Below are 15,424 nucleotides of genomic sequence, written 5' to 3' on the forward strand. Positions count from 1 at the left end.
GAATTGAGAAAATCTTATACCCTTTACATCCACTGACACATGGAGTCCACACGTCACTGAACCAATTTTTTTTTTTTTGAGAAAATCTTATCCCCTTTACATCCGCTAACACGTGGAACCCACCCGTCACGGAACCAATTTATTTTCTTCTGCCCAGTGCCCATCTCGTCTCTCTCTCTCTCTCTCTCTCTCTCTCGGTCTCGTCCGTACTCTCCCTGTAGCACAATATGAAGATGGACAGGACGATGCCTACTGTTGCCTGCAAGATGGACATGGACACCAGGCGCTCCCCAACCTTAAGATGCTCTACCTTGCCGACAACCGCAACTAAGGGCTCGTCTCTACCGGACTCTGCACTGTGCCCTTAGGCAACCTGACTCACGGCCATACCTCACCGCTCGCTCGTCATCATTGTGGCTGGTGCATCACTAATTGGTAAGAGCATGTGAGAGAGCAGGACGACCAAAGCAATTCATTGTTTTTCCTTATTTCTCATTGAGCATCCGACCAGCTGGCACAAGAGACCTAAAAAACACTTACATTATCTACGAAACAAACAAAAATAATATCATTTCTATGCAGAATGCACCATTACAACAGTCCACCTAAAGCGGCCGATTGTATATACACAAGGGGTTCGACAAATCTGTTGCCTCCACAGGGTACTCGCCACCATGAGATTTTCCAGTATTAAGCTCCGGTTGCATCATCAATCAAACATTCTGGTAAATATCATGGCAGACTTGGGCAACCACAAAGGTCACTCAAACCTCAGCTCTGACAGTATCTCAAACAGTGAAGGTCAACCCGCTCTGATATCCAAACCTTTAGTAACTGTGAGTGAAGAAACCCTCAGTTAAGAGCATAATGGACGCGCTCTAATGTTCGCAAAACCTCGAAAACCGAGAGGGGCCTATGTGGCCCCTTCCCTGGCAAAGTATGAGCAAGGATGGCTTGCTGTTGTTCACCGGTGAGCTCCAAGAATTGCACAAGCATATCACCGTCAAGAATGGGAGGCACTACTGACTGCAGATCACAAGTTACTAAAAGTTATACATCACAAACTTCTATATTAGGCAAAGTTAAAGATATAATTGTGACAACTTACAGGTGCACCACGCTGACGGAATTCTGCATGATCATTTCCCAAGACTGGTGCAGTTAATGGGTGTACTGAGAGTCTTTCTTGGACATCTTGCAAAAGCTGATGCTCCTCACTGCAGTATCAATTTATGCATTTCAGAAACTGCATAATAATCCTTAGAGCTGTAGACGAACATGAGTAGTTCCTTGTCCACAAATGGTGTATACAAAAACTCAGGGCATAAATGCACATGGAATAATTTACAAATGACTGTTGACATAAGCAGTTCTCTTTCTTGGGTGAGTCTTATTTGTATCCCATACAAAAACATTCAAAGATCATGAGCGAAAGAACACAGCGAGATTTGGGAAGAACCATATGCCCGTGATCTGCATAGATTAAGAGGGGGAACATAGAGATATATACTATATACTGCTCTAAGAATGGCAACCTTCATATTTACATTTACCCTAGCAAAATATACTTATATAAATTTAAGCACTTGAGATCCATATCTTTACGCCCAGTGTGAGTTACTTCAAAATGGACTGCAGTAAATCACTAGTATTCCTGACAGAAGTATTAACTAGCATGAACCAGTACATCTGCAACATCTCCTGCCTCAAGCTTAATCTAACATTTCTCATAATTCAGCTTCTTAGCAAACATTAGGTGTTCATATGTTCTACACTTCATTGAAAAGCACAGGTGGTTACTTGCAACAAATATAAATGTTGGTTCTCATTGTCAAAATTGACTGAGCAGGTGGGGACCTGCAATCTTAGGAGAGTTAGTGGCTGGCACAATTATCCTAGTCAAAACCTAAATCCAGGTCTCCAAATTGGCCAAGCAGATTGGAGATAACTGGCCACTAACACTGAAAATGTCAGCTATCAGGCCAAGCATAGGAATGTTTTGTATCATGATATACCTTGTAAGTGGAATCATAACAAAGAGACTCCCCAGCATGGTACTTGCCACAATACAGTCGTACACTGTCTCAAGCACCGGGTCAGTATCATCATCAATTGGAAGCCGATACCTGAATGCAGCCTACAATAAATCATAAGCATGAGTTAATGAATGTCTCAGACATGAACCATGGAAGCAGTGGATTTGGAATTTTTTAGAAGGGACCAATGCAAAAGGGCAAGGTGTAATGAATGGCAAAGCAATAAATTAACAATATATGAAACAACAAAATACTTACCTTCTGAATGCTCATAGCTGTTTCACCCATATAAAATGAACAATTCACAGCTAAGTTCTTCTGTGGACTTTCTGAAACTGCAAGACAAGTTTAAGAAAGATGAGTAGACTAAAAACATTCTCATGAAAAAGGCAACTTTCTGTTGCACAATTTAAAAACTGTAAATAGTCTACCAATGTTGATAGACAATGTAGCATAAAAATAATATAATTTCGGGGAAGAAAAATATAACATAAAAGAATCACAGCAAAACACAGGATATATGCTAGCTGAACATGAATACTATGAACTAGCTAGCGAACATATAATTCTAATACTCCATTGGAAGAAGAAAAGGGTGGCGTTAACATTTACACCATCTGCCAAGTGCCTACCTTCCAATCTTGTGCATGATAATACAGATATGCTCCCACGTCGATCTGATACCACAGCAGTTTCGCAATTTAAAAGAGCGATATCACCCACCAATCTATGAGCAGGATCAGAATAGATCAATTCCAACTTCCGATGACTCTGATAATAATCAGGAAATGAAGAGCCAAGATTAGAGCTAATAATAGAAAGAGCACTATTCCATCACAAAACCATAAAGAACGTGTCATTTTAATCAGACCCAAGTATTACCTCATTATAAGAATAGAAGAGAACACCATCACGACAATCACCAACAGCAATTCGCGATGCAAATGTCTTCAGACAAGTTATTGTAAATCGTGTCCTACCAACAGCACACTTTTTCATCCTGTGGGGATTTTCATTTGTGAAACCAAATACATAAATCTGTGAAAATTAAGAAAGTAAAGAACAAATGTTAGCTTCCATAAGCAATTGCAGTCAACTAAACAAGGCCAAAGGATATTATTTCATTAGCATCGCAAAGAAACGAAACAAGAGAAATATATCATCTCAAAGGAACAAAGATAGCCACTTGACATCACAAAAGTAACACTCTTTTTGGTATTCATTCATTCAGAACTTTCTAAGATGGCACAGAGCAACAGACGCCTCCCAACTCCAGATTTTTTTGGGAAGATGTCTATTTTGGCCAGCGAACTATTGCCCGTCTGATTTTGGCCATCAAACTCCTAAACCTAATATCTTTGGCCATTGAACTATCAAAACCGGACAACTTTGGTCCTCAAGTGGTTCCAAAGGTGGTTTTGCCTATATATATATGTGTATTTTTCTAAAATAATAAAAATATGTTTAAATCTCTACAATCATAACTGGCATCAAAATATTTATGATAATACAATCTATCTATTGCTGCTCTTATTTAGAGTTCTTTGGATCTTACATGTTCTTGCTACTAGCATTTTATTGGTTGTAGTCGTGGCCGTTATTTATTTAAATTATTGTTTGCGCTCTATTTTATGTTGATTGCATTATTAGTCAATTGCATGATGTGTACCCATGCTTATTGGAAACCTATTACCCACTCGAAGCGATAAAAATAAAGCACTAGCCGTATAATGCCTATATAGGATGTATATGCTGTGCAGCAGGGCATCTGCGAGGTTGGCGTCACCACGGTCATGACCACGACCAATAAAACACTAGGAACAGGAACAAATAAGATCTAAATAACGCAATAGAGCATCAATAGAGATATTATATTTTTAGAAAATAATTTGGGACCAGTTTCGTATTTTTTTAGATTTACAAAAATGAATTAGCTATGATTTTTTATAGATTTAACCATATTTTTGTTTCTTTAGAAAAATACATATATTGGCAAAACCATCTTTGACACCAGTCGAGGACCAAAGAGTTCCATGGACAAAGATACCCATTTTGGAGTTTGGTGACCAAAAATCAGACTTGGGCTATAGTTCGATGGCCAAAAATAGACCTGTTCCTTCTTTTTAATTGAACAATGAACACAATGAGAGCTGCATCTTATATTATTATTGCATTAAGAAGCTAAGCCACAAATCTCTCCAACACTTGCGCACTCTACTACTGCACATCTCATTTGATAATCTCCAAAGATCATGAGGGCAAAGGACACACAAGATCCTTATTCTCCAAGATAAATGTTGACTAAGATGTTATCCCACATTTCGTGCGGGAAGGGGCGCTGCCTCGGGACACGTAGGAAGGGGATGCGCAGCCGCAAAGGCACGCGAGGGCAGCAGAAGAATCATGGAGCAATCCAGACTCATGATACCATGAAAGAGAATTAGATGGGAAATATACTAGATTGATTGATTGCAATGGGTATGGTACACATATATAGGCAAGGTCCCGGGAGGATTTATAGAAACATATCCATCAGGGAGAAACCTTGCCTGTCAAGGAAACAATCATCTATGCAGCCTGCACCCAAGATCTGGCGCAGTACAAAACCCTAAGCCCATACAGGGCAAGCCCACTAAGGGCCTTAGCCACTATTCTGACATTACTAATTTCCTTTTAGATATTGTCATAGGAGAGTTCAGTTCCCTTTAAGAAAAATTTTCACAAAAAATATAGTTAAAACAGCATATAGATATCATACCGTATTACCAGCAGCTGCCAACACATAACGATCTAGATAGGGACACACAGCAAGAACTGCGCCATTCAATATAGCATGAGTCAATGATCTCAATTGTCCTGCCATTTGTTCAGCTTGGATCTGGTTCCAGCAAAACTCATCAGGACTGCTGCACAGGCTGTTACTAGAAAATTCCTCAGTTGTATATCCAACAATCTCATGGAAAGGAGAACCAGAATGTGAAGAGGGATTAAAACTAGAAGTTGGAATAAACGAACTGCTCTCACGAGGACTTTCAACGGCCTCCAAGCTTAGAACAATCAGGCGTCCCTTGATGCTGCTTCATCAATAAAGAATAAACACTCTTAGCTTCATTCAACTAAAATCATGGACGATCATTGATAACAATCAATCAATAAGAATCAGACAGCTATTTAAACATATCTAGATTGCAGACTGATGAAGATCTGTCAACAACAACAACAACAACAACAACAACAAAGCCTTTAAGTCCCAAACAAGTTGGGGTAGGCTAGAGTTGAAACCCATCAAAAGCAATCAAGGTTCAGGCACGTGAATAGCTGTCTTCCAAGCACTCCTATCTAAGGCTAAGTCTTTGGGTATATTCCATCATTTCAAGTCTCCTTTTATTGCCTCTACCCAAGTCAACTTCGGTCTTCCTCTGCCTCTCTTCACGTTACTATCCTGCCTTAGGATTCCGCTACGCACCGGTGCATCTGGAGGTCTCCGTTGCACATGTCCAAACCATCTCAACCGGTGTTGGACAAGCTTTTCTTCAATTGGCGCTACCCCTAATCTCTCACGTATATCATCGTTCCGAACTCGATCCCTTCTTGTATGATGACCGCAAATCCAACGCAACATACGTATTTCCGCGACACTTAGCTGTTGAACATGTCGTCTTTTCGTAGGCCAACATTCTGCACCATACAACATAACAGGTCTAATCGTCGTCCTATAAAACTTGCCTTTTAGCTTCTGTGGTACCCTTTTGTCACATAGGACACCAGACGCTTGCCGCCACTTCATCCACCCTGCTTTGATTCTATGGCTAACATCTTCATCAATATCCCCGTCCCTCTATAGCATTGATCCTAAATATCGAAAGGTATCCTTCCTAGGCACTACTTGACCTTCCAAACTAACATCTTCCTCCTCCCGAGTAGTAGTGCCGAAGTCACATCTCATATACTCAGTTTTAGTTCTACTGAGTCTAAAACCTTTGGACTCCAAAGTCTCCCGCCATAACTCCAGTTTCTGGTTCACTCATGTCCGGCTTTCATCAACTAGCACTACATCGTCCGCGAAAAGCATACACCAAGGGATGTCCCCTTGTATGTCCCTTGTGACCTCATCCATCACTAAAGCAAACAAATAAGGGCTCAAAGCTGACCCTTGATGTAGTCCTATCCTAATCGGGAAGTCATCCGTGTCTCCATCACTTGTTCGAACTCTAGTCACAACATTGTTGTACATGTCCTTAATGAGCCCGACGTACTTCGTTGGGACTTTATGTTTGTCCAAAGCCCACCACATAACATTCCTTGGTATTTTATCATAAGCCTTCTCCAAGTCAATAAAGACCATGTGTAGGTCCTTCTTCTTCTCCCTATACCGCTCCATAACTTGTCTTACTAAGAAAATGGCTTCCATGGTTGACCTTCCGGGCATGAAACCAAATTGGTTCATAGAGACCCGCATTATTGCTCTCAAGCGATGCTCGATAACTCTCTCCCATAGCTTCATAGTATGGCTCATCAACTTAATTCCCCGGTAATTCGTACAACTTTGAATATCCCCTTTATTCTTGTAGATCGGTACCAATATACTTCTCCTCCACTCATCAGGCATCTTGTTCGATCGAAAAATATGGTTGAACAAGCTTGATTAGCCATACTATAGCTATGTCCCCGAGGCATCTCCACACCTCGATTGGGATACCATCCGGTCCCATCGCCTTACCTCCTTTCATCCTTTTCAACGCCTCTCTGACCTCAGATTCTTGGATTCTTCCGCACAAAGCGCCTATTGGTGTCATCAAAAGAGTCATCCAACTGAAAGGTTGTGTCCATATTCTCACCATTGAATAATTTGTCAAAATACTCTTGCCATCGATGTCGGATCTCATCCTCCTTCACCAAGAGATGCTCCCTTTCATCCTTAATGCACTTAACTTGGTTGAAGTCCCGTGTCTTTCTCTCACGAACCCTAGCCATCCTATAAATGTCCTTCTCTCCTTCCTTCGTACTCAAATGTTGGTAAAGATCCTCGTACGCTCTACCCTTTGCCACACTTACAGCTCGCTTTGCAGTCTTCTTTGCCACCTTGTACTTCTCTATGTTGTCCACACTCCTGTCATGGTACAAGCGTCTATAGCATTCTTTCTTCTCCTTAATAGCCCTTTGGACTTCCTCGTTCCACCACCAAGTATCTTTAGCCTCGCGTCCCCTTCCTTTGGTTACTCCACACACCTCTGAGGCTACCTTCCGAATGTTGGTTGCCATCTTGTCCCACATGTTGTTTATGTCTTCTTCCTTCCAAGAGCCCTCTTTGATAACTCTTCCCCTAAATACCTCTGACGTCTCCCCTTTCAGTTTCCACCACTTTGTTCTTTCAATCTTAAGCTTGTTTATTCCTACGGGCACGCACCTGAAAACGAAAATCTGCCACCAAAAGCTTATGTTGAGAAACAACACACTCTCCTGGTATCACCTTGCAATCCAAGCATGCTCGTTTGTCCTTTCTTCTTGCGAGGACAAAGTCAATCTGGCTACAGTGTTGTCCGCTACTGAAGGTCACTAGATGAGATTCTCTCTTTCTAAAGAAAGTGTTGGCTATCATCAGGTCAAAAGCTACCGCGAAGTCCAGAACTTCCTCCCCCTCCTGATTCCTACTACCATACCCAAAACCTCCATGAACTGCCTCGAAACCTGCGCTTGTAGTACCTACATGCCCATTAAGATCTCCTCCTATAAAAAGCTTCTCACTACTAGGTATAGCTCTAACCAGGCCATCTAAGTCTTCCCAGAACTGTCTCTTAGCACTCTCGTCGAGGCCTACTTGGGGGGCATACGCACTAATTACGTTCAAGACCATATCACCAACGACAAGCTTGACTAAGATAATCCTATCTCCTTGCCTTCTCACTCCCACCACACCATTCTTGAGATCTGTATGAGAAATAAAAAACTACATGGCTTATGGTTACAGATGCTTTATAGAAATCTAAATCCTTAACTTAGGAAACATTTATACAGAACTTGATACTGTGCAAACAAAAACCAGGCCAAATTGAAAAAAAAAACTCAAACTCGGTAATTTTTCTGGCCCAGCATAACATCTAAGCACTGCATGAGTATCATCATATGAAGTTCATAAATGTATTAAAATCTTGACACGCCTTTATAATAAAATGCAATAACTAAGTCTAGATGAAAGGATATCCCCAATGGTTACACTCCACACAACCACAAAAAAATATGTAGTTGCAAATCATAAGAAAATATTGCTAATGAATCATGGACATATTAGAAATAAACTGTATTATTATAAACAAAAGATCAGGTGTGAACCTTTCTGCTTCACCATTTGACATCATTGGCCGTCCAGCAGACTTATTGGTCCCAACAATTAAAACTTGATCATTTCCTATTTTTGCAATTTGCATGCATTTTGCTGTTTCACCAGGTACACATTTATATCTCGAAAGTAATACCCCATTTTGTGGATCTACTTGGACAATATCTGAAGAAGACGATGCACCACTTAGCCCAGTTCTTAGTACCAACAGTGTTCTGCTTTCATTATGGTATAGTACTTTCCTTGGAGTCCCTCCAATAGAAAACTTTTGTGCATTCAATCGCTTCCCATGAACCAATTCAACCTGACAGCAAATGACAGAAGATAAGCACAAACATACATAGACACACTAATACAAACATACACGAGTGAGAACACCACAGGCACACATTGTAAGAAAGAAATAGAACATCACTGGAGTAATATTTGAACTAGTAGTTCTGAACCAAAATCATGCATCAGATATTGTACCAGTAATTGCCTCACATACCATATGCCAAGACCAACAGATGCAGCAATAGAGGTGATATGAGGTCATAAAGCCATTTTTTATCTGTCTAGAACAGTTCAAAATCCAAGAAAGATTTGAACATTTCACAATTCACGGATTCTTTCAAAGTGAATTGTTAAAACAAAAGGAGAACCTGAAGTCAAGTAACTAGTGAAGTTCACAAGTTCCAGACTTAACCAAGTGCGGTTAAAATTGAACAATTTAATTTTTTTTTCACAAGTGTGAATCACTTAAACAAAGGCTGAAATGCATAGTCACGTGTTGGCACTTGAGCAGTGGAACAAGAGCAGCACAATCTCAATGCTGTAAATGGTGTTCACTGGCCAGAAAAGCTAACAGCTTAAGTTGATAAACTAACCAGAGAAACTGACAGATTAAATGGTCCCACAATCAGACCATGCGATGTTGGAATTGTTGCTGCAAGTGAGAAAATAAGTATGTACCATTGCCTAATTGTTTGCCAATGAATGTGCCTAGATAAAAGCAACAAGGAGAAAAAGGAAAAGGGAAATTTATTGTCCCATTTTTTTGCATTGGATTGCTAGTCTAATACTTCAATTCACTTTGCATTCAATGTGATTGTTGCAACAAAAATCACTAGTACTAATACATATTTAGATATTTATTAGCATGGAATTTAATTCTGATGATTTCTACTCTCCTATCATGTCCAGTAACTTAGGGCACTCAATGTATGATATAATTCTTGATCCCTAGGGAAGAAAAGCAGATGCATAGATATATATATTTTGCTGGTTTTAATGATCACAGTAACTTACCAAATGCAAACAGCTCTCAGCAACAAACAGTAGACCATTGGGGCAATCAACAGATGAAACGGGCGTGACATGAGAAGCAGAAAGAAATGAAATGGACGAATATGCCAGGCTATGTCTTGCAGCATGTAATAGCCAAGGTCTATCACTGAGAACAATGATGTCAGCATTTGTTGAATCATGTATCGGCACTAACAGTACAGGAGTAATTCCAATACGCCGTATCGAAATCAACTGAAGGAATGTATTAACAGAAGGAATAGAAGAGTCCTTGTAGAAAAAACCAGGGAGATAATCACTTGCTTCTGACTCAAATCTGAGTAGCATTCCATTTCTCAAGCCTGCAAGAATGTAGAACCTCTCAGCTGCAACAAACCTGACATTTTCAGGTATACAACCACTCATTGGCGCACCAAACGCATTATTCACTGATATAGTCCCAATAGTCAATACCCTTAATGCTTCTCCAGGTTCCAAGGAGATGATTTCCACTGAAGGTCTATGAGTTCCAATAACAGCGAACTTGCGAACATTAGCTTTAGGAGGGGAATTGTTACAAATGTTATCACCCTCTCCACAGCTGAAAGCTACATTATCATGTCTCCAATCCTCCTGTGGGATAGATATGCATGATACTTCATACTGCAATTGCATATGATGTGTCGCATACAACTCGTACTGGTAAGAAGATGATGATCTAACACCAAGGACATATAAGCAACAAGGATTTGATGTAGCAACAACAACAATATTATGTCCTACAGCACCAACACTGATAGTGACAGCAGGATACCAGTCAGTGCAAATTGGAGAAGTTAAAGGGGAACCTTCAGGGTGAGCGTATACTGTAGGCAAACAGACCTTAACACCTTTACTGTGAATTTGAACGAGCAGACCATCAGCCACCAAACCACATGCTAAAGTGCAAACATCAGGCTGGAATCCCACAGCATCACTGATATCATTAAAACTTAGTCCTACTGACAGTATTCTGGTTTCCTCCACAAATGATAACACAAGAAAAGAATGGTAGGCATCAGTTGTCTTCATTCTCAAAGTCCACAAACCAGCGACACCCTGATAAATAGCTTCAGTTTTCAGAAGTCTGTCCACATTGACACCATTTCGTAAAACTCGAAGAGAGCCCTCAGGGGACATTCCACAACATGCAAACATCTGATCCTGTTTCTCACCATGGTAATCAGAAATTGCTAGATCCAATATTGGTGCTACATTCTGAATTGTGCTTTTATGAAACAACCTACGATCGCCAAGTTTAAAAATCATGCCATCCCCCATCTCTACAAACCCTATTATCATTCTATTTTTCATCCAAAAAAGAGGCCTGCAAGGCAAACTCCTATCAATATATTCAAATGTGTACAGCTGCACCCCTTCAACATCCAAAGTAAATTCCAAATATGAAATTCTCCATCATCCAAACAAAATAGAAGCCTTGCCCATCCTCGCCTGACAGGTTCAGGTGGCTCCCAGCTCCACGAGCAAACAATCCTTGGTTTCACATTACCTCTGCTGTCAACACCATCAATGTCCATATAACCATCATCCTTCATTATGTTATTAGCAGAATCTCTCAATTCTAGCAAAGCACAAGCAACCACATCATCATCAACATCTAATCCTGGACAGGAATCTTCAACAGCGATTCGCTCTCCAATGAGGCTAGTCGTCCAGCTGATTCTTCGGATACAGCAGACGTTCGTTGGGTTTCTAAGATCCAACAATAAAGCATCACCAACACGCAACAGAAGTGCAAAGCCAAACATTTCAGGAATTTCTGATATGTCAAGTGCCAACGGTCCAATTTCTGAATAACTAGAGATGTGGTCGATAACACAGCTGCTGGTGTCATATCCAAATAACGACAAGTCATTCACATCAGAGCCTTTCCTGGAATGAATTTAGTGCAACACTTAAATAAGAACATGAAAAATAAGTAGAATTCAATTGCAAGCTACAAACTAAATGAAATGAGTTCAGAGCAAACAAACCTGTTAATTATCATTGCCAGAACTGGATAGTATTCTACATCTTGGGGGATAGATATGAAGCGCATCGTCCAAATTGTACCACGGATGCTGGTCCCAGACAAACTTATGATCCTTGAATCCTCTTCATTTTCTGGTGGATAAAAATATTTCTGAAATTATGACATGGAACATCTTCAAAATCTGGAATAATATAGTGTAAATATTAGACTGAGCATATGATAAATGAGTCAAGAAAGTCACTAACAACATTCAACTCTCACCTTCTCAGAAATGATACCCCTGCCAGAACCACTCTGAGAAACAGAAACATGTATAAGGGCAAACTTATCCTCATATGAACTGACAGCAACAAAATTAGATCTGACAAGAGAAGATGAAGTTAAGGTCAAGAAACTTCATAATAAGAGCCCCTTAACTTTAGGTGCTTAATATTTTACTGTGTGTGAAGAGATAACAAAGCAAAACTAATAAAGCATGATATATAGAGCAAAAGCTTCCATGATATAGAAATGCTGGTAATTAAGAAATAGTTGCTAGTCATGACCCATAGGACTCAAGCCACATAAAACCATAATCACATTCAAACACCATTTAATGTGGTTGAAATGCTTGGGTAGGATTTGACAGTATCTTAACATAAGACACTAGTGTAAATTGGTATGTGATAAGATGCTTCATGCATGAGCACAGAACTAGTTGCAACTGTAACTATTCAAACCTAACACAAGCACAAAATGTCAACCATAAGCATCAACAGAATGTAAGCACGGAAATTTTTTATGCCATTTGCCATATAAACTAGAATACTCCCATTAAGTTAAGGGCAATGGTGTGCAATGTTGATTGTGGAAAGAGTGGTTAAAATTATCAATGCAACTTTTGCTCAGAACAAGAGAATTTTTTTTTTTGAGCAAAAGCTCAGAACAAGAGATGGTATAACAAATGTTAATACCCAAGTAAATGTATAGCAGAAATGTACACAAAAACATCAGTGGATAATGGCAAAAAATAGCTGTAACTTTTTCTTGCAACAGAAAAAAAAACTAAGTGTAATCAAAAGGCCTCAGAAGAAGAAACTTGCTCTTACTCTCGATCTATTGCTAAAATTCTTCCCAGATGATGCCTCAGATTTCCTGGTTTAGATAACTCAATATTGGCAATTGCGAAGAACCTAAAATACATACATTAATATCTATCAGTACTTTCTCAGATAAAACAGGACTACAACTGCAGAATGAATTGCATGCTAAATAAAAGCTAACTGAATTCTCATCAGGTTTAATTAATAATATGCATACAGCATGCTTCTATAAATAAATAATGAAACTGGCAGCAGCTTTTTGGATACTACTGTATTTTTTCCTTATTTTGTCTCCATAGTTCTAAACACGGTGCAATTATATTGGTCATCAACTCATCATTCTCATGCTGGTAGACAGAAAAGGTGTTATAAAACCACAATAACACCCCTAAATGTGGGTCCACAATGCAAGGAATTAACTAAATTGTAGGCATAAATAGATTCACTTCAACTCAAGCATTTATCAGAATTTAGGAATATGGCTATTTACTCCATTCACCTTCCAAAAGAATCTAATTAACAGTGAAAACTACACTACTACAGAACTGTTTTTTTAAAAGTGATGTAATGTCATCTGGTTTCTTAGATCTCTGGAAGAGCCGATGGGCTCAATTCTTGAACCATTTTATCCGATGAAGATGAGTTGTAGGCTAACTCGTCACCCATCTCTTACAAAACTATTATCTATGCTTTCTCTGAAGAAAACCGTCTTGAATGGACCTCCACCAGCAGTGTTGAGCTTGCCCATTTGACATGTAGAAAGCAAGGCGGAAACCACATGGATCCCAGATGTTGTGAAAAGAAATGGGATTGAGAGAGAAGAGAATGAAAAAGAGGGGCTATATGTCAAATAAAGGTGTGCTGGCACCTCATAAGTTCAGCACAATAAGAAAAGTATAAACAGTAGGGTTGGATAGTGAAAGTAATTTGCTAGTTTTAGTTCCTAAAACTGGAACCCATAATCTTTTCAACCCTCACTAGCACCTCTTCAATTTTTTTTTTTTTTTTGCATAAAATCATTAGACTAGCGGAGTACAAGATAATGGCTGGCAACATACTGCTAGATGCATAACATACAGTTGACTAAGCATTACCATAAAAAACAACATTTAAGAGCCAAAATGTAGTACCAACAAACAAAGAACAAGGGCATAAAAACAGAGGCAAATAGCACTAACCTATGCATCTCAGAACAAAAGTAAAGAAGGGAAAGCTTTCCAGAATCTGAAAGCACAACCAGAAGATCTTTGTGTTCTATCTGAAAAAGATCAACAAACAATTAATTAATCACTCACTTCTGAACACAGTTAGAGACGGATGTGTTGTGTACAAAAGAACATTGCAAAGCGGACTGTAGTGAGAAGGAACAACACCTGTGGAATTAAGCCAACATGTCTAGAGTGCCATTGCAATACACCGATATCTTTTATAATCCCAAACATGTCTTGTTCACATATTGACTGTAAAACACCATCATCACCAACAGCAACCAACTCCAGTGAAGTTTCCTGAAGCAGAAACCCAGTTAGATGAAACAGGAAACATGGACCAGCAAATGCGTTATGTAAATTGTAAAATTGATCCGGTAGATATTTAACCCTACATTGACACATATGCTACTTTTATATTATAGGTGAGGTGTCCCTTCTTAGATACATGTCTCCATTCAGATAACATTATTAGTTAGAAAACTTGTCTCCCAAGTATGCCATGCCAGGATTGAAATTTCACCAAGATGACAGAATTTGAGCAGAAGATGATAAAGAATAACTCTGACAATGTTACAACTACTCAGCTTCTGAAACTGCAAATCCTTAAAAAAAATAAAAAGACCTTCTGGAACTGCGTCACTAAATGACCTACTGCCGGCACACTCACGATCGTTTTGGTGATCCGGAACTCGAAATAATTCCCCTTCCTGATACCAACCCTACAGTCTGCGGCGACATCGAACACTGATGTTTCACTTACATACACAGAGTACAGCACAACGAAATCGCAAACAGACACTGCTCGTCTCCAAATTCTCTGTCCCTATACACGATTCGACCGACATCTCGGTGGAAGTGTGGGGGAGCAAAGCAGAGCAAACCTTGGCGAGGACGACGTCGGCGGAGTCGGGCGAGCGGAAGCAGCCCTCGGCGACGTGGAGCACGGCGCTGCCCCGGAGCACCCGCTTGGCGATGTAGTGGGTGGCGTCCGCGGTGGACGTGGACGCGGAGGTGGAGGACCCCGAAGAGGAGGAGGACGCCGCCGCCGCCTCCGTCGACGCGGAGGCGTCGCCGGCGGTGGAGGAGGGCTTCATCCGCAGCCTTCCCTCTCTGCTAAGGCTCGCGGCGGGTAGGGTTAGGGTTTGGTTGGTTGATTCGGACACGTGCTCTCTCGCCTCGCGGGAGAGGGAAGGACGGAGAGAGGACGAGGGCGAGTTAATGCTAGTGGATCCAGCAGCGAGCCAGCGATTGGCGACGCCGCTGAACCTAACCAACCAACAGGCAACAGGCAAGGCAGCGCGAAGAGAACGGCGCTGGTGTGGCGGGGCCGGCGGGGCCACTAGTCAATTGGGGTTGGAAGCAGAGTTACATCATCACATTGGATTTGGCGTAGTTTTGTAAACCCACTTTCTGTAAGGAGGAAGCATCACCCTACTTTCAGAAGTTGTTTGGCTTAACAA

General features: G+C 40.5%; 1 pseudogene; it reads right to left on the reverse strand.

Moving 5' to 3' along the window:
• Positions 1 to 456: 456 nt before the first annotated feature.
• Positions 457 to 15,208, reverse strand: LOC136549519 (uncharacterized; annotated as a pseudogene).
• Positions 15,209 to 15,424: the final 216 nt, after the last annotated feature.

This window comes from Miscanthus floridulus, chromosome 4, assembly GCF_019320115.1.
Source record: "Miscanthus floridulus cultivar M001 chromosome 4, ASM1932011v1, whole genome shotgun sequence".
Classification (NCBI taxonomy): Eukaryota; Viridiplantae; Streptophyta; class Magnoliopsida; order Poales; family Poaceae; genus Miscanthus; species Miscanthus floridulus.